This window comes from Dromiciops gliroides, chromosome 1 (genome assembly GCF_019393635.1).
Source record: "Dromiciops gliroides isolate mDroGli1 chromosome 1, mDroGli1.pri, whole genome shotgun sequence".
Taxonomy (NCBI): Eukaryota; Metazoa; Chordata; class Mammalia; order Microbiotheria; family Microbiotheriidae; genus Dromiciops; species Dromiciops gliroides.
Genome location: NC_057861.1, coordinates 719,006,509 through 719,024,187, shown reverse-complemented (window position 1 = coordinate 719,024,187; position 17,679 = coordinate 719,006,509). Strand labels below are relative to the sequence as shown.

Here is a 17,679-nt window from a genome sequence, read left to right as displayed (position 1 = left end):
TGAGTGAACCTTAATATCTTCAGAATTGGCTCAAAGAGGGAATAACATATATACTCAAGTAGGTATAGTAACATATTTTTTCCATGAGGGAGGGGAGGGAGATAAGGGAGGGGGAGAGAAGGGGAAGGATTGAAGGGCAGATTAGGGAGAGAGCAATAAAAAACAAAACACTTTTGAGTAAGGTGAAGATGTTCTGCATTACTGCACAAGTATGACATATTGAATTGCTCGATTTCATAGGGAGGGTTGAGGAGGGAGGGAGGAAGAAAAATTTAGAACACAGAATTAGCTTAAAGACCTTAATCTCATCAGAGTGGGCTCAAGGAGGGAATAATATTCACACCCAATTGGGAGGAGTAATCTATTTAAACCCTACAGGAAAGTAGGGGGGGAAGAGGATAAGGAGGGAAGAGTGAAAAAAGGGAGTGCAGAGTGGGGGGAGGGGACAGTCAGAAATAAAACACTTTTGAGGAGGAATAGGTTAAAAGAAGATAGAAAATAGAGTAAATATCATCAGAAGGGAACAGGATGGAGGGAAATAGTTATGATGATTCATTATAATGGCAAAATGTATGGTACCTAGGTTGCAAGGCTAATATGAAGAAAAATCTTTGTCAAGTTTAAGGTACTTTATTCAGGTTATTATGAACAGGATACTATCAGAAAAACTTGGAAAGACCTACATGAACTGAAGCAGAGTGAAATATACTGTATACAAAATAACAGCAATAGTGTAAAATGATCTGCTGGGAAGTGTGTTGTTATTTTCAGCAAGGCAATGATCCAATATAACCCTGAAGGACTTATGAAAATTGCAATCCATCTACAGAGAAAGAACTGATAGTATCTGAAAACAGAAGGAAACAAATTTAAATTTTTTTGACAATTCCTTAACCTGAAGTTTTGTTTTCTGTTTTCTCTCACAACCTAGCTAATGTGGGAATGTTTTCCATGACTACTCATGTATAACTTATTTTGAATTGCTTGAGTTCTGTGGGTGGGGGGGGGTGGGAAGGGAAGGAGGAAGAGAAGTTGGAACACAAAGTTTTAAAAACTTGATTTCAAAATTTGTTTTTACATATATTTTGGAAAATAAAATTCAAAAAAAGTCTTAACTCCATTTCCAGTGATTCTTAACTCTACATCACACTCAATTCAATAGAAGCACCAATTCTATTTGTTTCTTAATCCTGACTCAGAAAAGGCAAAGAAAAATTATGAATCCTAGAGGTAAAAATGCTTCAAATTATATTACTGCTCATTATCTCATTCTCTCTCTCTTTCTCTTTCTCCTAGGATTGTCTGACATATAATCATTCCACAATATGCATCCAATATACAGATTCCTGTGAAAGGTAAGATTCCACCATAGGGGAAAGGTCCACTTGCTGCCTGAGATTAATATTTTTCAGTTATTGCAAATATCTGCTCTTCAGAACCTTTCCTCAGAAACAGAAAACTAAAATATGAGTTTGCATGGAACTATGGGTGTTGCTACTGAGTGTGAGATGGGAGAATAGCATAAAACAGTATTTAAAACCAAGAAATAGTGCTGCTTTGTTCCCAGATCCCAAACCCTCCAATTGGGTTTTAGTGGTGAAACAGATAATATCAATTTGGTAATTTAAAAAATAAATTGTTTCTATACAAAAAGAGAATTTGGAGCTGAGATAAGATTCAACTCCCTACCTGATTTAGAGCATGGAAATCTTAACAACTAGCTCAGTGTCAATGTCTGGATGATTGAGGCCAAAGAGACCCAAACATAAAGGTTGCCTTGTTTTTTGAATTTTGGGTTGTTTTGTTTTGTTTTGTTTTTTTGTTTTTCTGGCAGTGGGAGGAGGGAGGGGGCAAGGATAAAGCAGGGCAGTGTCTTGGATAATTCTGCCCTAAAAAGACAGTGCTTTTACTCGCTTTCTGCAAAGTGTCAGCAAAGAAACCATTTTTTTTCTTTTGATAAAAGATATAGACAGCTTAAAAAGCAAGATGAGATTCTCTTCCCCAATGAGCAAGACAGATGAGGTGAAAGAGCTCTCTTGAATCTGCCTAGACATTCATGGGGAATATGCTAACAACTGGAAAGATTTGCCCTTTGTGGGCATGCAGACATAGAAAAGAAAAGATGGGTCATTTCTAATCATGCTGGGTACCATGAGCTGGCTGTTAGAATTATTCTAAGCAAGAAAGGTATTTATTGTCATCGGTGAGATTTATGATATAGGTAAATGGGATGGCATGATTTTAAGCCTCAATTAGGTTATTGATTATAACATCTCTGTAATAAATCAGAAAAAAATCCTTATTTAATGTTCACTGACTTCAGATGCTTTATGTGCCACCATTTCTGCATAGAGTAGATCTTTTTAATGAATCTTTAAAGGGGATTATTGTTCCTCAGACAATATCCATTTATTCATAACTGTCCAAGGAACCTGACTTCTTAGACCTCCTAAGTGTAGGTAGGGCATATCAAATGCTAGAGACAAAGGAGAATTTGCTAATTATATTTTAAGCTGATAAAAATTAAAAGAGACACCTGAGGAGGAAGACTGGTAGAAGGCTGAATAAGAGAAAGAGATGGGGACTAGACCTGGGATTTCAATTGTATAGGGTGGACAAAAACCCATATACCAATTTATGTTGCCTTCTCCTTCTTAATTTATAGTCTTAGCAGATTTGTGAATTCTAAGTCCTAAAAATTGAGAGGTGAAATGACTTTTCCAGAGCCTCATAGGCAGGCACAGGATTAACCATCCATTTTAATAGAAGAGGAAGAGAGCAGGAGGTGAGCAGGGGTCATGAATTTAATTCAAGGAAAGAAGGGAGAAAGGGAAATTGAGATTTATATTATAATTTATATTATAATTTTCCTCAAAGCACCTGTAATTCAAGATGGATAAATACTTATTAAATACCTACTATTTAACAAGCACTCTTGTAAGCTCTTTATAAACATCTCATTTATCAAAGATAGGATTTGAAACTAGATTTCAATATTCATTCTCTGTCCTCAATACCACACTGCCCTTGATGTGGCCAAATGAGATATGGCAGAATCAAAATCAGAGAATCATAGAATTCCAGGATTCTAAGGAATCTCAGAGGCTAAATTATCTAACCAATAGCAGAAAAGGAATCCTTTCAAATAAGATGCTTGTAAAGTGATAGCCTAGGTGTCATTTCAAATCTTCCAGTTAGGGTGAACATACTTATTCCCATTCCAATTTGGACAAAATGTTAGGAAGTTTTGTGTGGCATCAACTCTTTAGAGTTGCACATATTATATCACATTACACTACAATATGTTACATTATGTTATGTTACGTTATGCGTTATTTAGTTTGCATTTATCTGCTGTTCAGTTTGTTTGTTTTTTGTGAGGCAATTGGGGTTAAGTGACTTGCCTAGGGTCACACAGCTACTTAAGTGTTAAGTGTCCGAGGCCGGATTTGAACTCAGGTCCTCCTGACTCCAGGGCTAGTGTTTTATACACTGTGCTACCTAGCTGCCCCCTAACTTATATTTAATGGTTTTTATTATCCATTATATATTTGACACAGTGGATGAAGTGCTGCCCAGAGTCAAGAAGATTTGAATTAAAATCTGACCTTAGATACTTACAAGCTATGTGAACCTTGAAACATGACTCAACCTCTGTGTTTCAGATTCCTCAACTGAAATGGAGCTAAAAATATCATCTCCTTCATAGGGTTATTGGGAGTATCAAATGTAAATATATGTAAAGCTCTAGCAGAGTATGTGGAACACAGTAGGCATTCAATAAATGTTTGGCCCCTCTATCCCTTTAGTTACAGGTGCCATTGGGGGCCTTAAGGTATAATTCCCAATTTTCCCTTTCTTTCTTCCTTCCTTCCTTAAATTAAACCCGATTTCTGCTTACCTCCAGCTGTCCTCTTGTCCCACTAGAATAGCAGAGTTACCTTAAAACTGCTAGCTGAAGTTCAAGAGGTATACATATATATATATAGAGAGAGAGAGAGAGAGTGCCACTATTTCTGACCTTGGCTTTTATACCGTGAGCTAAGCAATAACCCCAGACAGTCCAGCACAAATATTGCTAGTGTTCTAGTGATGGGCAGAATAGATCAGTTCCATAAAGTAGAGGGATTTTAAAAGCCAGGGTCCTGGGTTCCCTACTGCTGTGAACCATTTAGCTTTTTCATGGTCATGTGACTATACTTCATGTGACTTCCTTGAAGACAAAAGCTATCCTATTTTTTTCTATTTAAATTGTGTAAAATGCTTTGTATACCATATAGTTTCTATATTTTGTAAGTGTCTTTATACCTTGCAAATGTAAAGAGCTTCCTACCCTATCTAGACACTAGAAGGATTCTTGCCATATAGAAGAGCCTTGATTGATTAATGTACCACCCAACATAGGAAAAAAATCGGTTAAGATCTCAATATGGCTCAATGTAATGTCACCATCATTGGGGTGAAAATAAAATCAAAGCACATTCTTTATTAAAAATGTGCTCTGATTATCTTCCAAATTTCAAGATCTCTGAAGTCAGAGATAGAACTTAGGCTTTAATTCCAACTGCCCCACTCACTTATTGCCTCAGTGAATTGAGGGGAACAGTAAGAAATTGATTTTCCTTTGTTTTCCTCTGCAGTAAACAGTTTTCATCTTGGGAAATGTTAATAAAAAAGTATAATAATAACAGCCAGTATTCATATTGCAGTTTAGCATTTGCAAAAACCTTTGTATTTTTATCATATTTAATTCTTATAACAACCCTGAGGAGGATGGTGCTGTTATACCCATTTTATAATGAGGCACAGAAAGGTTAAGTGACTCGTCAAGAGCCACATAGCTAGTACACTCTGAGGTAGGATTTGAACTCAGGTCTTCCTTACTCCACATATGGCACTCTATCCACTGTATCACCAAGTGAGATAATAAAGTAGGTAAAATGTTGAGGAGAGGAGAATAAATGTACTCTATGATGTTATGGTCAGTGTCAGTGAGGCCTTTAAAAGGCCATCTTTACAAGGTTTCATTAGACTCCTTACCAACACTCTCTCAATATCCCCCAATACCCTGATTCTCAGGAGAATCCAATCTGTTAATAGTACCATGTGCATAGATAATATCTTCCCTTTATATTCTGAGTATCTCAGGCATCCCAAGGCTTACCTTTCTTTCTCATACCCAGGTCCAAAAGGAGAGAACATCTGGTTTTCTGCTTCTGCTCCTTAATGGGCTTAATCAGTCCCTCAGGGACTTTGATCTAACAGGGTAGACTTTAATGCAGAACATGATTTTAGTATTTCCTATGTTTATTTTATCAGAAAATTGGTTCTTTCCCAGCCAATGTAGTGGCACCTATAATATAAGATCATCATTAACATTCCAGAGGATTATACTTGATAGAGAGAATGCATTCCATTGGGGGTTTTTCCGCTCCCATTTTGTCCACAGATGAGGTATATACACAACTTTCAACTATTTTAAATGAAGTGGTGTTAAAAATAGGCAATCTGGTTGTACACAGATTATTCTAGGTTGTGAATAACACATCATCATTAATACTCTATTTGTAAAAATGAATCGTTTGATTGACAGTATTTGAAACAGGAGGAAGACTTAGGCATATTGTGGGTAGATCCCCACGGCAATGTATAAGGAGGTCATGCACTAGGGTGACGTAGGATGGGCAGAGAAAGTTGAGTAGTCATGGGATACCTCTACCCATGAGATCTCAGATCCATTGGAGTATCTACATAAGCCAGAGACAATGTGGATAAAATGTTCAGCTTAGATTCTAGGTTCAAATTTTTCCTTGAACAATATCTGCATAACTTTGGACCATAAAGTAACCTCCCTGTGCTTTCGATGATTCCTCAGGATTTAGTTATTAAATCATAGGTAATTATAATCTGAAGGCTGAGCTGTGCCTTTGAGTTGGTAGTGTGACTTTCCATTCCATGATTTCACCCAGACCAATGAAATCACAAATCTTTACAGCAGAGGCAGCTTGAAGGCACAGTGAATAGAATTTTGGCTATAGGGTCAAGAAGAGATAAATTCCAAATCCTATATCAGAAATTTACTGGCTGTATAAAACCTCAGCAAGACACTTTCTCTGGGCCTCAGTTTCTCCCTCTTTAAAATGGGTATAATAATAATGCCTACTTCCCAGGTGGTGTGAGACTCAAATAGTTTAACACATATAAAGTGCTTTGTACACCTTATTACAATATCTAAATATGATCTCTTATTATTCTGTCCACACAAGTGCCCCACCTTCATCATATCTGCTTGTTCTTTGGTGGTTAAAACTGTATTCTTTGGTAATTAAACTGTATCGGTACAGGCTAAATAGACTGGAGTGTTAAGGGCCAATTTTGAGGTGAGTTAAAACTGCTAATAAGGAAGTAGAGGGGTTTTTTCCTTTTTTTTTGCATCTTTTGTCTTTGTTTATTCAGTCTCAGGCACATAATAGTGGCTTAATAAATGCCTGTTGATTGACTTTGGGGCATTAATTATGTAGATTGATTCTCTATATAGATCTGTTCTCTGTTAATTTTCAAAAGATTGAACTAAAAAAAAAAAAGATTGAACTACATTGTATGGGAAGTCATGAAAGGTAATGTGGTGCAGTCAAGGTTATTAGGCTAGGGGCCTTGATCGCTAGTCCTGGCTATTTCACTGGCTGGTTATATGACCTTGAACACCTCACTTTCCCTCTCTGGGCCCTAATGGCCTCATGTATGAAATGAATGGATTAGATAGGCTCTCCCTGAGAGCTCAAAGATTTCATCTTAACCACAGATATTTTTATAGTGCTTGAAAGAATTGCAAAATACTCTATCTTATCTCTTGATATTCTAAGGCAAGATCTACTTATAGGAAAATGAAGGGGAGAATTCTACAAAATCCTAGAATCTTAGAGTTGCTGAGAACCTTAGAGTTCATATTAACAACAGATCTGGCGGTCCTTTAGCCTCTGTTTGCAAACTCCCAAGGACAAGTTGTATGCCGCTTCATAAGAGAACACGCGTCAGGGAAATGAGGACATTCTTAGGAAATTCTTCCTGATGTCGAGCCCAATTGTGATATTCTATAAACTGAAATTATAGGGATGCATATTAGACCTGTGATTTAACTGACAACTCTGTGGTAAAGAGACTTTCTCTATAAATGCAGGGCAGCACCATCTCTGCAACCAGGGGACTTAGAGTTTCCGGGGACACTGAAAAGTTGTGACCTACCCAGGGCTATACAGCCAGGATGTGTCTGTCGTGGGCAAGACTTGAACCCAGTCCTAACTTAACAGGCGACTAAGTGACACAGTGGAAAAAGCATGAGACTTGGACTCAGGAAAACCTAAATTGAAATTCTGTCTCCCTTTTACTAGCTGTGTGACCCTAGGCAAATCACTTAAACAGAAATATGCAAAAGATTGAAATCTGTTCAATTCCATTTATAGAACACTTGTCAATACCTACTATATATAAAGGTAACAATATACAATGCTGTACCCTTGACTCAATTTCCTCATCTGTAAAATAAGGGACATATTAGCACTTACCTCAACTGGTTATGAGAAGCAAATGAGATAATGTAGAATACTTTGTAAAACTTAATGTACAATATAAATGCTAGCTATTATGATGATGATGATGATGATGATGATGATGAAAGGCACCTTCCAGTTCACATGGTTTTCACCATTTCATTTTTAGAGGTTAAAAATTGAGCCCCACCAGGTCACACAAATTGTACCTTTATTTTGTTGTTGTTTTTATTATTGTTTAGTCATTTCAGTCATTTCCAAATCTTGTGATGCCATTTTGGGTTTTCTTTACAAAGATACTGGAATGGTTTGTCTTTCCCTTTCTAGCTCATTTTATAAATGAGGAAACTGAGGCAAATAGGGTTAAGTGATTTGCCCAAGGTCACATAGCTAGTAATTGTCTGAGGCCAGATTTGAACTCAGGAAAATGAGTTTTCTTGACTCCAGGACTAGTGCTCTACCAACTCCCCAATCAGCTGCCTCTTATACCATGATAAGGCATTGATTTAAAATACCCATTCCAAAGTTTGGTGATAAACATTAACGATCCTACAAATAGCCATAATAAATAGCATTTCCTCGATATAATTAGATAAATTAGGGCTTACAGCAACTTGGTCAAGTTAGACAAAAAAATGGTCATTTTCCAAGGAGAACAAACACAATTTAACTCCATAATTTGGCCAGTACAAAATTTAGAAATCAGCTCCCACACAAATGTTGCATTATTCTTTCTTTTCATCTTTACATATAGTAGGTGTTAACAAGTGTTTGTATTAACAGAGTTGAACTGATTTCAATGTTTTGCATGTTCTATTTAAAATCTGTCAGTATTAAATAAGGTCCAAGGATTCCAGCAACAGAAACAAAATCTAAATACAGAAAAATCATAGGTTTAGACTTAGAAGATACCCTTGGGGTAGCTAGGTGGCTCAGTGGATAAAGCATGGGCCCTAAATTCAGGAGGACCTGAGTTTAAATCTGTCCTCAGACACTTGACATTTAGTAGCTGTGTGACCCTGAGCGAGTCACTTAACCCTCATTGCCCCACAAAACAGGACAAAACAAAACAAAAAAAAGAAAAGAGAGAAAATACTCTTGAGTAATGGATTCCTGAGAAGGACTATGCCCTGGAGGCCAAATCTGGGCAGCTTCCGGTTTTTTTTATGGCCTGTGACCTAATATATTTTGAAAATAGTTTTAAACACAGTGTTGTTATTAATATTATTTAATAATCTTAGTTCACTGACTCTACAAAAAACAGTATCTGGGTGGATTTGGCTGTAGTTTGCCACACATTGTTTTAATCTAAATGCCTTATTTCACAGATGAAAAAAATGAGGCTTAGAATGGAAAAGTGGCACAGGTGTAAGTGACCAAACTGGACTTCCAACCCAGAGACTCCAATGTCAAATCACATGCTCATTCATTCACACTAAATATTCCAGAGAATAAAATCAGCACTCATTCAGTTTGATCCATGTCATCTTAAAGACCAGATGTTGCTGTTAACATCTGAGCCTTGTGTGGGTAACTATGCAATGGTTTGCTTTTTCTACTCCCCCAGAGACTGAAAGACCTCTGGGAAAGCATAGATCTCAAATTGCAAACACAGGGACCTGGAAAATGCAGAATGCAAAATAACAGATTGATTGGATCATTTATAAAAAAAAAAGAAGGGAGGAGGAGGAAGAGGAGAAAGCTAAATCAATTCTAAAAAGAAGAGAGGAAAAAAGTCCCATTTATCAGAACAGTGAAAACTGATTGTATCTAAAGCAGCTGGGTGACTCTCAGGCCAGATTCAATGCCTGGCCGCAGGAGGTTGTAAATATATCCCTGGCTAGCAGGTAGATGAAGGCTGTGAGACTTCCAGAAGAATGCCCTCCCCATTATGAGCTGTTTTGAAGTTTGTCAGACACTTGTCTCAAAGGTCAAGGACTTGACTGTGTCCTAGGGAACTTATTGTGATGATTTTGGCCTTTCATCCGCCTTTGAAATAAAAGATTGGAAATCAGATGAAAGGGACCTGAATCCTTGCTAGCAGAATAGGGCTTTTAAAAGAAGAGCTGTAATTACAGCCATCTTCAAAGGAGGTGGAAGCGGGGTCTCTAGGAAGTACAAGATTAGCGGTGTTTGTAATAAGGGTGCCCAAGATATCTTTGGCAGTGTGGTTAAGGGCTTTGAAAGCCAAGGATCAGGAGAGCAGGTGTCGGAGCCAGCTGCTTGAATAATCCTGTTAACCTCATCTATACTCAACAGGGAACAAAAGTTGGGGGGGGGGGGACGGGGAGGAATCAAAACAAGTCACTGACAGCAGTGAAACAAAAGGAACATAGCAATCCCCAGGGATCATCACTTGAGGCAAATTTGTTCTGCTGTTAGCGTTTTTATTCATAAAATAGCAAAGACAATTGCCATAGAGAACAGTGCAAATGTAAAAAGTATAAAATAATGAGGTTTTAAATTTGGAAAGGGAAGGCCCTCTAGTCCAACCTCTGCCATTTCACAGATGGCAAAACTGAGACTCAGGGAATTTAAGTGCATTAGGATCACAGATGGAGAATTGGAAGGGATCTCAAAGGCTATTTAAACAAACCTCCTCATTTAAGCTATGAGGAAACTAAGGCAGGCCCAGAGAGTTAAGAGACTTACTAATACAAGGTCATAGAGCTATGTGGAAGACCCCGGGATTCAATACCAGATCTTCCACTCCAAATTCAGCATCCTTTTCCCTGTGCCACTTTGCACCCACCAATTGTAAATGTGAAATTTTGGGGGAAAAACTATAAACAACAAAAAAAGGAAGAATAAAAAAATAGAGCAAACTGTGAGGCCGGGTCCTTCAACTGAGAACTAATTTCTTTCTATTGTCCATTTTAATTTGTTTGAACTATATTCCTGCAGCTAAAATTGACCAGGTCTCAGTCAATATTTAATTGGTTCCTAATTATTTAATTTATTTGGCGACCATGCAGATGCCTCACTAACCAAAGATCATTTAAGAAACACCAACGTAGAAGAGAACAAAAGGAGAGCAAATGCTCACCAACTGAGATAGTCTACTCTGAGTCATGTATGCATTTGTGGTGTCTGAGTGTATGTTTGTTGTGTGATATTGTATACCTATTCATGTCAATTAAAATTTGCATGTAATTACAGAGAGTCAGCTTGTCTATCAATATTTTTGTTGGTTACACTGCATAATTTAAGAGGCTCTTCCTGGCCTTTCTCCACAGTTTCCCGTTGCATTACACAAAGAGAGATGCCAGGAGCATCAGAATACAGCTGATGCATAATTTTGCTGCTAAACAGAACCCTAAGATGTTAGAAGCCTTAAAATAGCAGAACTGGAAAGGACTTTAAAAAATACCTAATCCAACCTCATAATTTTACAAATGAGGCTATCCAGAGAGTAGAAATGAATTGCCAAAGGTCACAGTTCATGAATAGGTTTCTTGTAATTGGAAGGGTAAAGGGGTAAAAAAAAATAGAACAGAGATGTCAGAATTCACACAATTTCTTTTAGACAACCTATATCTTAACTTATCATTTTCATATCCAGGTATAATTTCCAAGCAATCATGGGGCAAATAATAAGAAACATGCCTTCAGATCTTAAGACAAATTAAGTTTGGCATGGGGGACACTCTAAAATGCTGTGATTCAGACAACTATGGACACACAAGCCATGGGATACCATTATATTGCAGGGAGACTCAAAACTAAAGGAATTCATCCCAATGGGCAGACACCCTAAAACACTGTTACAGAGTCTGAGAACTGGATGGGGGATGCTGAGTAGGAAAGAGGTCATCTTGGGGTCAACTTCTTGGGGGAAGATTCAAGCACCAGGAAATTTCTCACTGGAACTGATTATTCTTGAAAGCCAGATGCTAAGGACATTAGCTCCTAGATCCCAAATGATTTAGATTCATTATAGGGAGAAGGACATGGATTTGGAGTCAGATCTGGGTTGAAGTGCTGACTGCCTCTTACTCTCCATGTGATCTTGGGCAAATCATTTAATTCCTTTGGAACTCAGTTACCTCACCTGTAAAATGAGGGGGTTTCAATAGATGACCTCTAAGGTCTCTTAGTAAGGTCTGGTTCTATTTCTAGTGTTAGGATTATCAATACCCTTTAAATTTCAGTACTTTCCCTTGGAACATCACCCACGTTATCCTAGTTCTTACTCTATATGATGTGTTCCTGGATTTCTGTAACAGATTTAACTTTGGATGACAAAACACTTCCATAAAACAAATCATATTTTACTATTGACTTTCCTTTAAAAAGGGAGGAAGGCACAGAAATAGTTTTCCTTGAAAGGGGCTTAAAATCTATTAATAAATAAACAGAGCTGAAAGATTTTATGTGAGAAATAGTGGCCATGACTGTTCACCAAATATGTATAATTCAATTCAACAGACTCATTAAGGAGTCATTCAATTGAAGTACCCACGTTATCCCTATCCAGAGCAGAAGGCATTCATTTTGGTACAGTTCTGTATTTGTCCTCCCTTTCATGATGCTTAGTCCCCAGTTTCATCTCATGAACTCTGGAGTTTTCTAAATGATTCATGTAGATCTCCTGATTCATATTCACAATGCCTACATCATATTTATGATGCATTCCTTACTACTCTTTTTGTCTAGGCATTCATAAAAGTGTTCACAACCTAACAGGGGGGAAAAAACATTCTTGCTAATAATATGGAACATACTGCTATCTCTGTATTTAAAATACATATATGTATCATAACAAATATTATTTTTTTTTACTTTAACAATTCTATTCATACATAAGTACTTTAAATGAGACTTACGTGTACTTCTTGGGTATTAGCACTCTGATTATTTCTTTCAAAACATATTATGGTATAGTAGAAAAATACTTAACTCAAAAGTACTGAATTCTATTCCTACTCAGAACTTAGCAAACCATCTGGTACATAGTAAATACTTAATAAATTCTTAGTGAATGACTGTTTGATTACCTTTCTCTATTTATATGATATCTAGAAAAGTAATAGGTTTATATGGAACAACTAGGTGGCTCAATGGATAGTCACTAGGACTGGAGTCAGGAAGACTTGAGTTCAAATCTGGGTTCAGACATTTGCTAGATCTGTGACCTTGGGCAAGTCATTTAACTTCTGTTTGCCTTAATCTGCCAGAGAAGGAAATGCCAAACTACTCCAGCATCTTTGTCCAAGAAAACTCCATGGTCCATGGTATCATTCAGAGTCAGACACCAGTAAATAGGAGGTTTATAAAGGGTTGGATCAATTTCCATGCATATGTTCCAAAGCTGAGAGGGACAGATAACAACTGGATGAATCATGGACTAAGATAAAATTTAACATACAAATGTAAGCCCCACACTTAGGTTCAAAAATCAACTTTGGGGTGTTTCAAAGTCTTCATTTTAATCTACTAATAGCTTTTGCTATCACAGCTCTCGTACTTGTGTTGTTGCTCAATTGTGTCTGACTCTTCTTGACCCCATTTGGGGATTTCTTGGCAAAGATATAGGAGTAGTTTGCCATTTCCTTCTCCAGCTCCTTTTACAGATGAGGAGACTGAGGCAAACAAGGCAAAGTGACTTGCCCAGTGTCACACAGCTAGTAAGTGTATGAGGCCAGATTTTTATCTCAAGTCTTCCTAATTCTAAGCCCAGTGTTCCATCCATGGTAGCTCCTAGCTGCCCACTGATAGCTTAAAACTACACAAAGATTTTTGGAATACCCTATATAAGATGGAAGAGATAAGACTAGACACAGGTTTATATGATAAAGACACTTGGGAGATGCTGCCATAGGATGATGTTTATAGTGTACAGTGTTTGGACTTGGGTCAAGAGGATCCATATTCAAATCCTGCTTCAGATACTTACTAACAATTTGAACTTGGACAAGTCACTTAATTTCCATGAGCCCTATTTTCTCACATGTAACTAAGTGTTGGACTCAATGACATATAATGTCCCTTCTAGTTATATCATTATGGTCCTAGTGAACTTCAAATATCAATATAAAAAATACTTTGGTTTATAGTAATAAAGAAACACCCCCCAAAAAAACCCCTAATATACCTTCAACTGCATTAAAACAAATACAATATAGAGAATGTAGGGTATGATTGTCCTGTTGTACTCTGTCTGGTCAGATCATGTACATTGAGTTCAGTTTTGGACATCATATTTAAGAAATCAATAAGCCAGCAACTAAGAAGTTGCTATCCATCAGGCACTACAGGGATACACAAACAGCAATGAAACAGTCAGTGCTCTTAAGAAAATTGTATTTTTATCAAGAAAGATGGCAGGAAAAAGAGAGAGGCAGAGACGGACAGAAAGGCAAGCACACAGAGAGAGAAAGACACAGACAGACAGACAGACAGAAATAGAAACATATAGATAGATGATAGGTAGGTAGGTAGATAGATGAGAGAGAGAGAGAGAGAGAGAGATAGGAAGGGATAGAGAGATAAAGAGATAGAGAGATAGGTAGATATACCTATATTCAAAATAAAAATACAAGACATTTGGCACTAAGAATAGTATATTAATACAGTGGAGAGCATCGAGAAGATGTAATGCAGATTCATTAGAATCCATGACACCACAATATTCAAAGTTCAATTGAGGAAGAGAAAATATGGAGAATCAATTCCTGCTAGTCTTCAAACATCAGAAGAGTTTCATGTGGAAGACAAGTTCCATTTGTTCTTGGTTTCACTCCCTGGCACTAGAAGCCATCAAGCTGAGCCTAGATGACTATTGTTAAGAAAGTTCCAGGGCAGATTCATGGTCAGTTAGAGGTTAGATTAAAAAACTTTGATCATCTTGATTAAAAAAACAGATAACTTACTCTTGTATTTTGTAACCCAGATTATCTTCCTTAAGGATAGAGATATAGTCCCCCTCTCCAAAGAATAGAGAGAGTATTTAGGTGGACTTTGAAGAGCCTTCAGTGGTGAATGGGGCTACTCTTATTCTTTCCATAGAGAAACTCATTCTCACAAAATACCAAAAGTGTATACATGTTATTTACCTCCATAATAATGACAAAAAAGATAAAGAGACTAACCAAAAGATCCAAGTAGAATCCCAGAGCCCCAATTAAAGAGTTGGAAAATAAGGGTGCAAAAGAAGTGTCTTCTAGGAATGACAGTCCTGCAGAGGAAGCTAATTGTGCCCCAAACCCCTAACTTTGGAAAGGTAATCCTGAACTAATAGGAACTTGCTGCTTAGAAATTTGATATTAGTGGGAGACAGTTTTGCTGTGCTGGTTTCCTCGGTTCTGTGGAAAATCACACTTGGCTGAAGGGAAGCTGTTGATTGCTTACACAGGTTTCTGTAGCATGCCAGCTCTCTCAGCCTGCCTGTGCTTTCTTATCAAAGAGCCAGGAGTTCCAAGCGAGGTGAGAATCCCACTTGACAAGCAGACAGAAGCCATTTGGGAAAAATACAAATTAAAAGCCTCAAAGATAGAAGTAGGAGCATTACCAGCAGGAAGTGTCTAGGGGGATACATTGTGTCAAATTACATAGGAGAGTTGGAGAATAATAAGTGAGTCAGATACTCCCAGTGTGTCAGCCATACTGCATTAGTAAGCTTGGCATCCAGTATCAAATATTGAAAGTTGCCAAAGTCCCACTTAATACCCTGGAGCAATAATATTCTCCACATATTATAGGTGGGTATTTGAAGTCTGGAGAAGTTGAGGAACTCTCCATGAGATCACTAGGCAAGTAAGTGGCTATGCTAGGACCAAAATACAAAATTTCTTTTTCCTGGAAAATCCCTTACTCTTCCTATGAGATCAGATCATGGCATCAGTTGTTTATAAAGAGTTTTGATATTGTGAACAGTGTTTCTTATCTTTTTATTCCTTTTTTTTCTCAAATCATTCACTTGGTCGTTCCTTCCAAAAATGAAGATTTCAATCAATCCATCTATGGCCACTATGTGTGACTATTATCCATGCCTACCCATAAGTTTGCTGGAGGAAGTATACCCCATATGCTGAAGGCTTTTCTCACTTTCACTTGACATTGGGAGAATAATAGGAAAACATTTAGGCTGTTCACCTGCTACCCTTGGCCCTCAGCACATGAATAGCACAGTTTCTTGTTCTATCATCCATATCCATGATGAAATCCTCAATCCCTGTTCTTCTTCAAAGTTTTTATAGATTGAAAACTATTTATACCCATCACATGCCTCTTCACTGCCTCTGAATCATATCATTTTTCTGTTTTCAGAGATTGTGATATTCTATATCTTACATCAATATATCAGCATCAGTACAATAGTGACATTAGAAGAATGGACTTTTGTTTCTGGAAGGTCTTTGAGATCATTAACAAAGTGTTGAAATCCTAAAGGATTGTTCTCTTTTTCACTTATTTTTTTTTTTTTAGTGAGGCAATTGGGGCTAAGTGACTTGCCCAGGGTCACACAGCTAGTAAGTGTCAAGTGTCTGAGGCCGGATTTGAACTCAGGTCCTCCTGACTCCAGGGCCGGTGCTCTATCCACTGCGCCACATAGCTGCCCCTTTTTCACTTATTTTTACATTTAAAATGCATATTTTAAATGTTCCATTGATGCTTTTTAAATGTCACTTTTACTTCCCAATAGATTCCCTTCCTCCTCCATAAAAATCTTGTAAAATAGAAAGATTGTTTATCTTTCTCTTGTAGTAATGAGAATCAGTAATAAGCAAAAGAAGTCAATAATTCACTCATATGGGACAGTGTATTCAGCATTCTGTACCCATGGTCCCCTGTTTTTCTAGCATACGGAGAAATGTGTCATCCTCAGTTTTCTTGAATTAAGAGAAGGCCTTGATGAACATCTGAAGCTGTTTAATTTGGTTTGACTTTCTTTATATTGTTTTCTTCATATAAGGGGTCTTTAGATAAGAAGAGACAAGTCCTCTTCCTAACTTTACCTTAATGACCAACCAGTATTCAATTTTGTACATGTGTAGACATCCTTTGAAGAACTATTTTTGGAGAAAGATATTTCAGAGCATGTTCTTTTTTAGGAGTCATTTTCCTGGAATGTCATGACTTTTCTATGCCTCAGTTAATTCATATATTGAACAAAGGCATTGGATTGGATGACCTTCAAGGTCCCTTGAAGTTCTAATTATTTGCTGCCCTGATTCTGTTTATAAAATTGATGTCTGCCCCCCCATGTAACATAGAAAGCATAGTGAAATGACCCTTGCATTGGGGTAAGGTAGGAAGATGGAAGTAGACTGATGTCATGTTATATTCATGAATTCTTATTCTTAGTTATGGTAAAAAAAAAAAATCCACACTCTTACCCATGGGATCTGTGTCAAGAAGGAGGAATCAAGTAGGGTAAACTATTCAAACCCATGATGTTGACATGTCATCAGATTATTAGCTAAGATGAAGAAAGTGGTGCCAATTGCTTTGACCCTCGAGTAAGTCTCTAACTTTGTTCTAATAGTGAAGAGCTTCCAATTAAGGAGGACCAAGGTGAAAGCAGAAGTCAGAAATAAAAGCAAAGCCATCTGTTGAAAACAGTCATGAAGTCTGCATTTAGAGTAATATGTTGAAGATATATTGGTCAAGCCCATGAAGCCAAAGGAGTCATTTGCTACAGATTTAATAAGAGACTTAAAAAAAATTCATCAAATTGCGCTAACATAAAAATTGAGATGTGACCTGAAGACTGTGTTTCTTGGCACTGATCAGATGGAAAAAAAAAAAAAAAGATAAGAAAGCTGACGGAAATTCTGATGCAGTCAGAACTAGGAAGCGTCCTGAAAATAACAAGGTTCAGAACCTGGGAGGAGATTTCTTGGATCTTTAGATAAGGAATTCTATAATATCTTTAACTTGGATGGGTTTAATTAATTTTTTTAAATGAAGGTGGTGGGTGAGGGGAGACAAGATAGCCTTTTCCAGGAGATATTCAAGGGGTCAGATCCTGAGAAAGAGATATATTAAAGAGAATACTGTTTATAGACCTAAGACTTTTGGCTATCAAAATTGAAGGTCAAGGAAAGTGATTCTTGAGGATTGAATAGTTTGTTTATGTCAACCAGTCCCATAGCCATGTGGCTAGATATGAGTTCATATTAAAAGTCAG

The 17,679-nt window shown here is 37.3% G+C and overlaps 1 protein-coding gene across 3 annotated transcripts in view; it reads left to right on the top strand.

Moving 5' to 3' along the window:
• Nucleotides 1–17,679, top strand: part of CNTN4 (contactin 4) — a 1,173,040-nt gene that overhangs the window by 326,459 nt on the left and 828,902 nt on the right. For all 3 annotated transcript variants that reach the window (XM_043978091.1, XM_043978085.1, XM_043978087.1), the window contains one exon: nt 1,297–1,355. The gene's annotated coding sequence lies outside the window, so the exon portion shown is untranslated. The remainder of the gene's footprint in view (nt 1–1,296; nt 1,356–17,679) is intronic.